Source organism: Cavia porcellus, unplaced genomic scaffold (genome assembly GCF_034190915.1).
Source record: "Cavia porcellus strain 051 isolate PalLab524CR breed Dunkin Hartley unplaced genomic scaffold, mCavPor4.1 scaffold_32, whole genome shotgun sequence".
NCBI classification, from domain to species: Eukaryota; Metazoa; Chordata; class Mammalia; order Rodentia; family Caviidae; genus Cavia; species Cavia porcellus.
In genome coordinates, this window is record NW_026947515.1 from 11,185,062 (window position 1) to 11,198,150 (window position 13,089).

Consider the following 13,089-nt stretch of genomic DNA (forward strand, 5'->3'; position numbering starts at 1 on the left):
TCAAATATGCCTCTATTAGAGTAAAACATAGTGAAACATGAAAGAGCCAGGCATTCCATGTTCTGTATGTACAGGTATTGAAAACATTTTTTCTTATTGTTGTTTCAGCTGTTTTGTGTAGAAAATAAGATAGAGTGACAAAACAAGCAAAAAGGACTTTGTAAGGTTTTAATCCTCCTGCATAAACATAGAAGCCACAAAAAAGTCAAACAAAATGACAGAATAAACTACAGAATGAGAGAAATTTTACCTGTTACTCCCTGATAGCTAACATGTAACACCAATAGGAACGTGAAAGGAACACAAATTTTTCAGAATATGTACAACTTGCCAAGAAATACCTGAAGAACTATTGAGCATTTTTGCATAATAGAGAAATTCAAATAGGGACATCATCTCATTGCAGAGAAAACAAATCACCATAAGATCTAAGAAACATACATGAGACTGCAGGAGCAAAGAAACTATTTAACCTTGTTGGTGGAAATGTAGGTAAGTAGTTCAACTACTACTGAATTCAGTTTGTAAAGTATTCAAAAGACTAAAATTAGTAATTCTCATCAGTGCAGTGCTTCCTTTAGTGTGTCTCTTCCTCAAAGAGTTAAGGACATATTGCAGTGATGCATGCTGATTCCTGTTACTGCAGCAATAGTCATTTTTCTGTGGAGAGCAGCAGCAGCACTGCTCCATCACCACCAAATATCCATGATGAACAATAAATACTCACCAGTGTATTCCATTTGGTAAATGGTGTGATATTTTATTGTGAAATGGGCTGTAAGTTAGGTTTTCCTAGTAGACTATAGGTCAGTATAAACATGATAGTAATGCTAATGTCACATGGCAATCACTAGTACACTATTATGTTCATTAGTTTTGATATATTTATCTTTTTGAGTAAGCATGTTGCTATGAAGTCCAGGCTGGCTTTGAGATCACTTTATAAACCAGAGTGGTCTCAACAAATCTCCTTCCTCAGTGTCTCAAGTAATGGAATCCATGCACAAGCCACCAGGCCTAGTGAGGATTTGGTATATTCAGTGTATTAAGTATATTTTACTTCAACTGTTTTTGTTGTTAAAGTATTTCCACTATTTTACCTCCAGCATCTGGAGAAACCTCGGCCTTATTGAGGTGGCGATGTGCATACCACCAGCCTCGTGACATTCTCTCCTGGGTTCTGTGCTGTCAGGGTACTGCAGTGAAACATAGGTGTACATAACTGTTTCTTTTTATACATTCCTTAGAAAAGATTTTTAAAATATCCATGGATAATCAGAGGGTCAATTACCCTGACTATAGTTTCATTCAAATGCCCACAGTTAGGTAGTGTGTAGGACCCACAGATAGAAACATATCACATAGTTCCAGGGAGAGGTTTGTCAAAGCAGATGTGAAGACTACTTTGTGAAGTTTTGTGTTCCTGATTATTTCATTAGAATGAGCCTCAGGTTTTCTCACTGTTGTTTATGTGAAGCAGACCAGATGATCACTTTAATATTTGAAGTGGTATAAAGCCTGTTTGGATTTTAAGTATCTAAAGAACTGCTCTGGTGCTGTGGCCTGCTTAGTAATGGTCAACTTGGATTACCCAGTGAATGAATTCATCATGGTTTTGGGACAGAATATCCATTGATGGATTGTTTAAAACAGCATTAAAGGAGAACTAGAGGGAAAGGAGCTGGGATATTGATTCTCATGGAGAAGCTGGTAAAACTGGTTTTCCAGATATGATCTCAGCCATCATCATCATCATCATCATCATCATCATCATCATCATCATCAAAGAAGCTCAGGTCTTCATTATTGCTGTGCATGGCTACTGTTCTCTTTTGCAGATCTCTGACTCTTATCTTGAGCTTCGTGCCTTGGCTCCAGTAATGATCACTCAACTTAGTGGCGTAGATTATACGACCAAAGGAACAGAGTTTCTAGCTTCCAACACTCAACTTTGAGCCTTCCTAGGGTACTATCTTAACAGAGAATTTCATGACACATTGTAAGTGCCTCTAAGTCTCCAAGTATGCTTTTGATTGTCCATACCATGGGCTCGAATTCTTCAGCTGTACTTCTGCTGGATATTGTCATAGCATTCAAGTTCTCAGTTGGACTTTTTAGTCTCTAGTATCTGAAAAGCTCTACGTCTCTCTAAATCTGACATTCTGAGATAAATATTTTTAAATTATCAATTATAAGTTCCATGTTAAGTCTCTTTCCTCCCAAACCCTGACTATAACAGATTGGAAAGGATAAGATGTGACATTTTTGAGACAGGAGAAATTTCTTTAGTTACCTAATGTTATATGCCATTTTTCTCTTGGAGAGAAACCGAGCTATCTCAATAGCTTGATTTTTAGGACTGTTGATAGCTTCTCCAGCACTATCAAGCCATTACATTGTGTGTTGTATGGGCAAGAAGTAGGTGTGTTAGGAACCGGCATGGTGCTGCCAGTCACCTTAACATGAGCCTTTGCAACCTATGCTGTCTGGCCTCTGTGTACCTAAATTGTCACTATAGGATGCACTCACAGAGCCAGTAATTTTTCTTTGGAAAGTAATTTGAAAGTCTCTCAAGTCTTTTACTGATGTTCTGATGTGAAGAAAAATGTAGGATGCACAACCTGCGTTCCCAAAAATAATTATTATAGCAGTATATACGTATCTGAACTCAATTCACATACACAAATGCAAACCCAGACTACAAAAATGCTTTGAAAGACATTTCTATGAAACCTGACACTACTTTGGAAATCCCTGGTAAGTTTTATAAGGTCCCTACTACTTTTTATGATCCCCTACCTTTTGGGACAGCTGGCCTGGTTCTTTCCTGTTCACATGCATCAAAAATAGCCACTTTTGTGATTCCTGATGTCATTGATGCTGCTTATACAAGCATATTGTTAATTCAGTTGTGATCTCTCTTACCCATTCAACTAAATGTTTCTGAATCTGTAGCTCAATTAACTGTCTTGTCTTATTTCTCCTCTAAAGCTTGTCATGTTATTTGTGGAAATCAAGGATTTGACTGCAATTTTTTGTCTGCTGCTATTCCCATAGGAGATGCATGCCAAAGCCTCTCTTTAACTATTGACAACCTTTCCTTTTCATGTTTGCTACTGGAGCTGATGTTTCTCTTTTACTTCACTAACTTGGTGATATTTTATTTCCATGGTCAATGCTATTCCCTTTCATATCTTGAGATGTACTGGAACACCTATAGTCCTTAGAATTGATTTAATCACTACTATCTTGCCACTTACCATGGCTTACTTTTCCTTTTTGCTGTCATCTGCTGTTCCCTCTGCAAACACAGGTCTGTAGAATTAGCTCAGTGGGATGAATGCCTGCCTTGCAAGTGCACAGTCATGATTTTGATCCATTACTCTTTGAATCCCCACTTTTAAAAAAAATATTTAAAAAGAAAAAGAGAAAAAAAAAACCAAAATGGTGTAAGGGTACAAGTAATACAGACTACAAAAAAAAAAACAGTAAGAAATCACCAGTTAACAGATTACACATTATCATCTTAGAGATATTTGCTCAAGTCACAGTATCAAAGCATACAAAGTGGACATTCAAACAGTGAGACTGTAAACAGTTGTCTTCAATGATCCAACCAAAAACATTAATATGATCATCTATTAAACACCCCTAAACACACTTGCAGTTGTATCCTTTAGAGCACTTTTTTCCATCTCCTTTTTACAACACAATTTACAGATTTTGGGTTTTATTACTCCTTAGTTCTTATTACACTTTTGGAAGAGAATAAAGTCAAATATGGCAAAACAAAGCTGTCAGTCAAAACCAAGGATAGACCTAGCACATGATGTAAAAACAGAGTACAATGTTATCAAAAATTGTTACCATAATGCCTCTGTTTACGTAAAAAGAATTGTCTATCTCATTAGGTATTATAAAGTTGAACTAAACAGTATGGAATAAGACCAATAAATCCTAAACATTGTAAACATTACAGGACTTCCAAAGGTGATAATAGTCAAATCAGAATGGGCATTTAGTGAATCTTATTGCGTTCTCAGTAGTTGCCTATACCCTTAAACTTGATACTATTATACAGAATGGAACAGAGTCTAATGAGTCAAAACAAGATAGTGGGAGTATTACAGGACTTCAAATCAAGTTAATAGGTAATCAAAAAAGTTACTATAATATATCCTGCTAATTTCTTTTAATTTTTCCCCTTAATTAAAAAATCCTAAAAAATAACTAAATAATTTTTTAATTAATAAGGGAGAGATTGAGATAAAGGAGGACATAACAACATAACAATACAGGTCAAAGCATGACAGTTTCGGCAACCTAGTGGTTCAGCACAAATAACCCGACTTAATAGTAGTTACCATAGTGTCTGTCTTTTTCTTTGAAATATTTGCATATAATTTCATATACTATACCTTCAAATATTTCCATATCAAGCATCCCAGAATAAAGCCATTCCAATTAATAAGTGAAAACTTTGTAAGGCTTCAAGGCCACATAATGGGGAATCATGTGAATCCCCACTTTGTATACTTCACTCTTGTATCTTGAACACTTATTTGTAAGAAGACAATATGTAAACAACCAGTGATTTCTTATAGTTTATTTTGTCTTTAAAAGCATATATCTTTTCTACCTGTTTTCTGTTTTGTTTAGTCTATTTTAATAAAAAAATAAGAAAAGAATATCTCTTCTCTTTAAACAATTAAAAAAGAAAAATGCACTTCCTGCACAGGTTTTACTATTCTCTTCATGGTGCTATTTACTTTAGGTCAGTTGTCTGTCCCAATGAGGCTGTTTCTTCCCTGATTCAAATACATTCTTGCCAGTATATACCTCTGACATACCCTTTTATATGATACAAAACTCCCCAAGACCCATGTGCGCTAGGGCTGATGCCTCTGTTGATCTGGGGAAGGGGCATCCTCTGTGTTTTTGCTAAGGTCTTGTGTGGATTTCTGCTAATTGTGTTTACCCTGTATGGAATGAGTTGGCATCACAGGCTACAAAATGCAATTCCTCCATTTCAACTCTCCCTGATTTAGGCCTTTGATCCTTTTTATAAGATCTCTGCTAGTTGGTCTAAAGCAAACCCACCTGATTGATTCATAGTTGTAGATTTGATATTTGTAAGAAGGTATTGTAATTTGGCTTAATTAAGGATATAGTTGAGTGCACTCCGATTTTGTAAGATGTTTATCAATCTGTCCATATGTCAGTTGCCTGTTTGTCCAGTCCGTTTTTAAACAGTTGCTGGTAGTTACTGAGCTAGTGATTGTTCATACCTGTAAAGCAGAAAGCAAAAATACCCATACAGGCGTGCTCAAGTGGCACAGAATATCTGGAAAACACGCTGAGGGCATGGAATGCTTGAGGTGAACCGGTGTTCCAGCACTGGGAGCATGGGGTTTAAGAGGGCAGCTAGTTTAATGAAGAGGCATGGTACAAGTACATAAATGGCCTTTGGGGAACTTAAATATTCTCACAGACCCTGACAAGTTGTGTGCTGATTTCTGTGTTTGTTTGAATCCACACTGATCACCTGTCTGTTTGTCCATTTGTCCACTCTGTGAACAGCTGTTCCTTTCATTTTAAGCTCAGTAACTTTTCTCTTTTTCCAAGTTTGCACTGTTTAATCAAAGATATGTTTGGGTTGTGAATTTACGAAGCATGGTTTCACATTGGTTGCCAGCTGCTTGAAATGTCACAAAGCCTGGGTATATGAATGCAATATGTTGCTCTTCATCACTGATTTAGAGTCTCATTATTTAGAAATTATATTATTAGGATGAATAAACAAAGTCCTGGAGGAGAAAAGATGGTGGATAGGTAACAGCAGGCTACAGAGATTCTCTGAGATGTCAACTTAGATTTCAAAAATAATACAGCATATTGAGACCCAGGCAGAGGGAGATAGACCCTCCTAAGCCTGGAAAAAATTAAGCTGAGAGAAACCATTTAAAAATACAGTCCCAGTGCTTATACTGAAACAGCTACAGTCTCGGTGCTGCCACTTGAACTTGCTGCCACTCCTACACTTGATCTCATGCAGCCAAGATTTATGGAACTACATAAAGCTCATCAGTTTCATCTCACTGGAGATGCATTTGCACTGAGGATGGGAGTCGGTCATCTTAACTGACAAGCTGAGCTGGACAGGAATAAACCCCTTCCATAGAGCTCGAAGAGATGACATTCTGGGATGGGGCAAATTTGCCAGAAAAAGGGGCTGCAGTGACTTCAGTCAGCTTCTCCCTTCTCAAGTGGGATTGATGGGGAGCACCTCTCCTGTGTCATGCCTCAGGCTCAAACTAATAAGCTAGCCCATACCAGTCCTGATGCCTGTTAGTTCACCCTAATGCAGTGAAGCCTTCAGCAGCCTGATTAATCCAGAGGGGGCAGGCCCAGCATAGGCTTCACTGGTCTGTATGTACATAGTACACTGCGCTGGGTGGGAACATAAAATCATCACTTCAGACAAACTGTAAAAAACAAATAAAGAACCTGGGCCTCCCATATACACATGTATGGAAGGAACAAAAAATAATAAGAGGAAGCAACAAGAAAGGGTTCCCATTCTCCAATCATGAGAACACAGAACCAGGAAAAGTAAATGCAAAGGAGAATGAGGACAGCAAACATGCAATATCAGACATGGCCCCAGTTGACATAAAGCATTATCTTCAGGAATGCATAGATAATTTGAAAGGTGAAGTATTTAACCAAGTAAATCAAGATATAAATAGAATAATTTAAGAAATGCTAAGCACCTCTCAAGAAAAAACATGGAAAAAGGGAAGAAAACAAAAAAAAGGGGAGAATTATTTCATGAGGAAAATAGAGAAAAGATAGAAGAAAGGAAGCTGGTTCAAAGAGACAACCATGAATTTAAATCTCCTTTGCATTCTGGCAAAATTGATTGCAAGAAACTAAGGTAGATTATCCAAACTAGAGGACAGGTTTGCACTGTAGGATCATGAAAGGAAAAATTTCTTAAATATAACAAGGAAATAAGTAGTAACAATACAAAGGCTAGATGATGACAAAAGGATGTATAAATTAAGAATAACGAATGTGAATGAAGAAGCAGGAGTACAAACAAAGGAATTACAAAGTCTATTCACAAACATAAGGAAAAAACCCCAAGCATACGAAAAGGCAAAGATACTCAGCTTTATGAGGCATACAGAACTCCAGCCACCTAAACCAAACAGAACTACACATAGGCATATAATAATCAATATCCCAGAAAGCCAGTATAAGAACAGAATATTAAAAGCTGTCAGAGACAAGAAACAGATCATTTATAAGGGAAAGTCCATCTGAATTACATCAGACTTCTAGGCACAAACCATCAAATCGAGAACAAAATGGAGTGAATCATTCCAAGTCCTGAAAGAAAATAACCTACAGCCCAGATTGATGTATCATGAAAAAATTTTCTAGAAATTAATGGAGAAACAAGATGCTTCCAAGATAAAGAGGAACTGGGAGAATTCACAACCACCAATCCAACCCTACAGAGAATACTATAGGACATTCTAAACATAGAGAATATCACCAGGATTTCAGGAACAGTGGTAGAGAGGCCACAATGAATGGAGAAAAAAGCAAAGTGAAGAAGACAAATAGACAACTGATGACAGAAAAAGAGAACAACAGAAATGAGACAGAGAAGGTTGGATATAATTTCTAATGCAGATGTCCTATATACACTAAATTAAGGGAAAAAAGAGAGAATCACAGGCAGAGTGGATCAAGAAATAGAGCCAACCGAGATGTTCTTTATAGGAACTATAATTGACCTGAAGAAGGGTATTTGAACCCAAATTGAATATGAGAAAATAGAACTCGATGTGATAGGGAATGAGAGAGTAATAGGGACAACCAGACCAGTATTTATGGGTAGGTTGGAAAGACAGGCTTTAATAAGTAAAGAAATACAACTAGAGATCAAGTCCAGGAGTGAGAAAGTTCAGAAACACTTAGATAAATAGCAGGTTGTCCCCTGCAATAGAAAACCAAGGTTGTTGGGGAGACCCAAAAATACACAGTACACCCTGGGGAAGTGAAAGGGGAAGAATAGTCTTTAAAAAGACAGAAGGAGATATTGCTATAAGTGTATCAGGAATTAAACCTCATATTACTTGTACAACTCTGCTTAGATAGAACTTATTCCATCCCAGTTTTTATACAAGCACTAGATACGAGGGCACAGACGGCTACCCCAAAAACATCAGGATATAGCACAGTAATCATTTTTAATTTCCTGTTAAACTGGATTCTTCTATAACTTATACTGTTATATTATTTCTGATTTTAGTTAAATCTGATTTGTTTGATTGCTTCTTGTTATTGATTATTTTATTCAAAATTGTTAGATTGATAGTATCATCAGAATGTAGACAACTATACTGAAAATGGAAATGATTCAATATAATACCCATTCTGACTTGATTAATACCTGTTTTTGTAGCTCTACACTATCTACAAAGTTCTATTTCTGTTAATACTGTTATGCACTGATATATTCGATTATACTTTATCTGATGATATAGCCATTTTTATTGATGATAACAAGAGACAACACAGTAACCATGGTAGAACACCTTGTACAGCAGTTTTATATGTCTTTTTAGTTTTATGTATCTCTAGGATTATGTTTTGCTCTGTCCTGCTTTGTTCTGTTTCTCTCTCTAATATAGAAAGGATAGTAACACATGTTAAGATGCATGCTTCCATAAAAGCTATCAACAATTTCGAAGAACTGATTTTATGACACATGATGAAATGAACAAATACTTTGAAGGAGAAAAAATGGGACTACAGTACCCAGTGCTGGTTCCATAGTGTCATGATGTGAAACCAAGCAATACTATTAATCTTCAGTTAGAGTGATTTTAATCTGCTTTGGTTTGCTTAAACTCAACATAAATGAAGATATGGATAAATACATACATGTTTAAGTGTATAGGATTGATTGCCACATTACTTAGATTTTATTAGATAGTTGAACAAAACTATTTGAAGTCTCCCTGTTTGAATTCCCATTTATATGTTCCACTTTTTTTATCTTGAACAATTATTTGTAAGAGGACAATAAATCACACAAACTAGTGATTTATTACTGTTTATTCTTTTCTTTGAATGTATGTACTATTTATGCCTGCTTTCTGTTTTGTTTTGTCTTTCTTTAAATAAAAATAAATTTTAAAATACATAAATAAACAAAGTCCCTTAGCAGTGAGACTGGTGGACCAAGCTCTGATTGATAAATAAGAAAGCAGCTGTCTGGTAACATTTTTAACCAGTTTTTGTCCATTGATTAGAGACCTCAATGATCTCCAGAGCATTATAGGAGACACCTCACATAAATTTATGAAATGTATTCCTAAATGTTCACATTGGTCATTATCAAATGAAGTAATACATATTTTTGGTTTGATGATGCCTGTATAAAGGTTTCACATGGTTATGACAGCTGATTGTAATCAAATATATGATGTATTGCATATATTCATAATTCTGGATGCATAAGACTCCATGATTGTAAAATGGGGATTACTTATGGTAACAGATTTTTGTCTCATGTGCACACCTTTGCTGATAACAAAGACTTGTGAGATTCACATTCAACTAAAGATCAATAAGTTGTTCAATAATACACAAAATACTTCTTGTGTATTAGATAAGAGTAATTGACTAAAAGGGATATTTTATGTCAAAACAAGAATTTAGATTATTACAAGAATCTCATGATTGTCATGATGCAATACTATGTATGGTTCTGATTCCTGATATATTATGTAAAATAAGCAATGTTAATACTGTAGGTATTCAAATGCTAAAATGTCCATGGATAGAAGAAAATAGGATTCATTTAATGTTCTAAGTTGTTTCATGTTTAGATAAAATAGTAATGTTACACTTACTGTCTTTAATATATGCTATTGTTACAAAAAACTTCTTTTGAATGTTTGACAGCTAAGGTTTGGAATCCAAAACTTAGAGAAACAGAGGGGCTAAATGGATATCCAATATTTTGGTCCCAGCACTTCAAGGGTGGTGGAGACCCAGGATATAAAATAACTTCTGATTGCATCATCCTAAGATACTAAGTGAGTCCCTGGTTGTCTCATCAAGGAGATGATGAGACCACAGAGGAAAGTCACTTTCCTTGCAAGGTGTGCCTAAGAAAGGTCACCAGGAGAAAAATCTCCCAAGCTTTCACAGAAAGCAATGTGGTCAAGCAATGATTGTGACTCTTCTAAGCGGCTGACACTGACAGAGGAGCCATGAGGTACTATGCATGGTTCTAAGATAACTCCTGAGAAGACCTAAGAGATCTTGATAGGAAGTAAGTAACTGACTGTAGTTGTCATGGTTTAAGCATGTGTCCCACAGGCCTCATACATTTGCATTGTGCATTTGAGATGGTTCATTGTCTAGTGTTCAGATTGATGGTGTCAGTGCTAAACCCACACGGGGGTGGAGCCAGGATGTAACTCAATGGTAGGAAGAAGGTGTACTTTGCTTTTTGCTGTTTTCTGTTTCCTGTTTGCAGCCTCCATGAACTGTGGCCCAGCCATACCTGCCTGCCTTGGAGCCAACTGAGTGTGAACTGAAAGCTGCAAAAACTGTAAGAAATAAAACTTTCCTTTATCAAATTGGGCCTCAGGTATTTTGTCGCAGCAACAAGTAAAAATTAATTAAGACAGAATTTGGTACCTAGTAGTGGGGTCTTTTGCTGTGACTATACTTGACCATGTTTTTGAGAGGCTTTGGAAATGGATTGTGGGCAGAATTTGGAAAGGTTTGGACATGTCGCCTGGATGCATAGAGCTGGAGCAGCTTAGGCTGTTCCGTAGAGGGGATTCTGGTCAGAGCTCAGGAGACCAGAAGGCTGATAGAGGTCCTGATGCTAAAGACCAGGCTTGGTAGGTTTCTGTTGGGAAGAAGGACTGCATTGGTTGTTGGACTCCACATGATGTGTGCTATGGCTTGGCAGAAGGTTTGTCTGCATTTTACTCCTGCCCAAAGACTTTGCTGAGACTGAGACAAAGGGCAATGGACTCATTAATCTTGAAAAAGAAATTAAAGAGCAATCGAACCTTGAGGCTGTGGAATGGCTTTGTTGGGGGCATTTAGCCAGATTTATGTTGCATATCAAAAGCAAAGAGATCAGCATGATAGTGTACAATGCTCTGATTTTGGCCAGAAGGAAAATTTGAGGAAGACTCTGGATTGCAAAGAAAGAGTTGAGATTTTCATTCCTGAGGAGAAACAGAGAGATAAGAAAGATGGCCCCGGGTATGATAGGAAGGGGGTCGCCGCCCTGTGCAGCCTCACTGCAAAAGTGAAAGTATATGCTCAGAGGGAAAAGCTGCAGAGTGTCATGTTCCAGAATGGTGACAGAGGCCACTTGAGGTTCCAGAATGTTGGCACCTTAGAGAAGCTTTTCCTCACAATCATGTAAACAGAGCCCTGCCATCCAGGCAACTGACCCCTATAGCCAAAAGACAGAAAAGTGTAGGCACTGCTCCAGTCAGCAGCAAACCTTGGTGGCATCCACAAGGTGCTGATTTTAGGTGCAAGGGAAATGCAGAAATTCTGAGGCAAGATGGCATCCACCTCAACTGCAAAGTGCCTGGGAAGCCAAAAAGTGTGCCCCAGAGAGGGCAATTTGTGAAGACGTAAGGGTGAAGCCAAAGGTGCGGTGGAGACTGCAGAAGTTTGGAAAAGGCAAGAATGTGGGTGATTCAAGGGAAGCTGCAAAAAGAGAACAGAGAAGTTTTAAGAGAAAAGCTGCTGGAGTTAAAATCGCTGGAAGTGCAACGGGGGTGGAATTACCCAAGCCTTTTGGAGTTTGAAACCAGATTCCTTCTGATGCTGAACATGGAATTCTAGCACTTCATGTTCACCCTGCTGGACTTCTTTTGTTTCCAGTACTTTATATTGCCATTCTTGTAACTTTTGGAATGGTAATGTTTACCTTGTGCCTTTGCATTAGAGAAATGTTTAACCTTGTTTCATTTGTACAGGGGTTACAGTTAAGAGTTTGCCTTAGGTCTTGGAGGAGACTTAGGAATTGGACTGTTCAGGAATGCTGAAACATAGGACGTTGACAACTCTTGGAAGTGGGCTAAATGTCTTTTGTGTAGTGGATGTACATGAGTGCTGGAGGCCAGGGGTGGAATGTCATGGTTTCTGCCTGTGTCCCCAGGCTTCATGAGTTTGCATTGTGCATTTCTGATGGTTCATTGTGTAGTACGTGAATTGATGGTGTTAGTGCTACACCCACATAGTGGTGGAGCCAGGATGTAATATAATGGCAGGAAGAAAGTATGTCTTGCTTTTTGCTGGCTCCTTCTTGCTGTTTGCAGCTGCCATGTACTGAAGCCCAGCCATACACACCTGCCTTGGAACTAACTGAATGTGGACTGAAACCTCCAAAACGAAAGAAATAAACCTTTTCTTTCTCAACTTGAGCTTCACATATTTGGTCTCAGAAACAAGTAAAAAATAACTAAGACAGTAGTTAATGCAGGTCTCATGTTAGCTTGGCCTTGGATGTCCTAAAGAAAAGTCTGGCCCCTGAAGATATAGTGCAATGTAAAAGCTTGGCTGTGGGGGAAGCTAGGATTGCTAACATCCTCTGACAATTGCTGACTATACTGGTAAATGACTACTGTTATGAACTGATGGACTATGATGAGTTTAAATTGGAGTTCTCCTCAATGCTTCCCCACCTTACGCTGGCCACCCATCCTGGGAGTCAACAAAAGAAAAAAAAAAAGAGAGAGTTATTGGAAAGGGATAAAAATGAATACATGTGCAGGGCTGCGGTGTTGCCTGGGCATGATTGAACTAAGAATGAGGAGATACCTCAAAGAATAAGATAGGCCCCAGCTGAGGCCACCTGGAGACTTCCTGAATAATTTTACTTAATTAGAATCATCTGTTGCTCTGTGGGTTCCTTGAACCTCTCCCAGGGTCCTTCTCAGGTTTTTACCATTGTCCACTCACTTCCTTGCTTGTTATGATTAAATGGGCTGCCTAGTGATAGATAGGTGGCTCGCTGGTTAG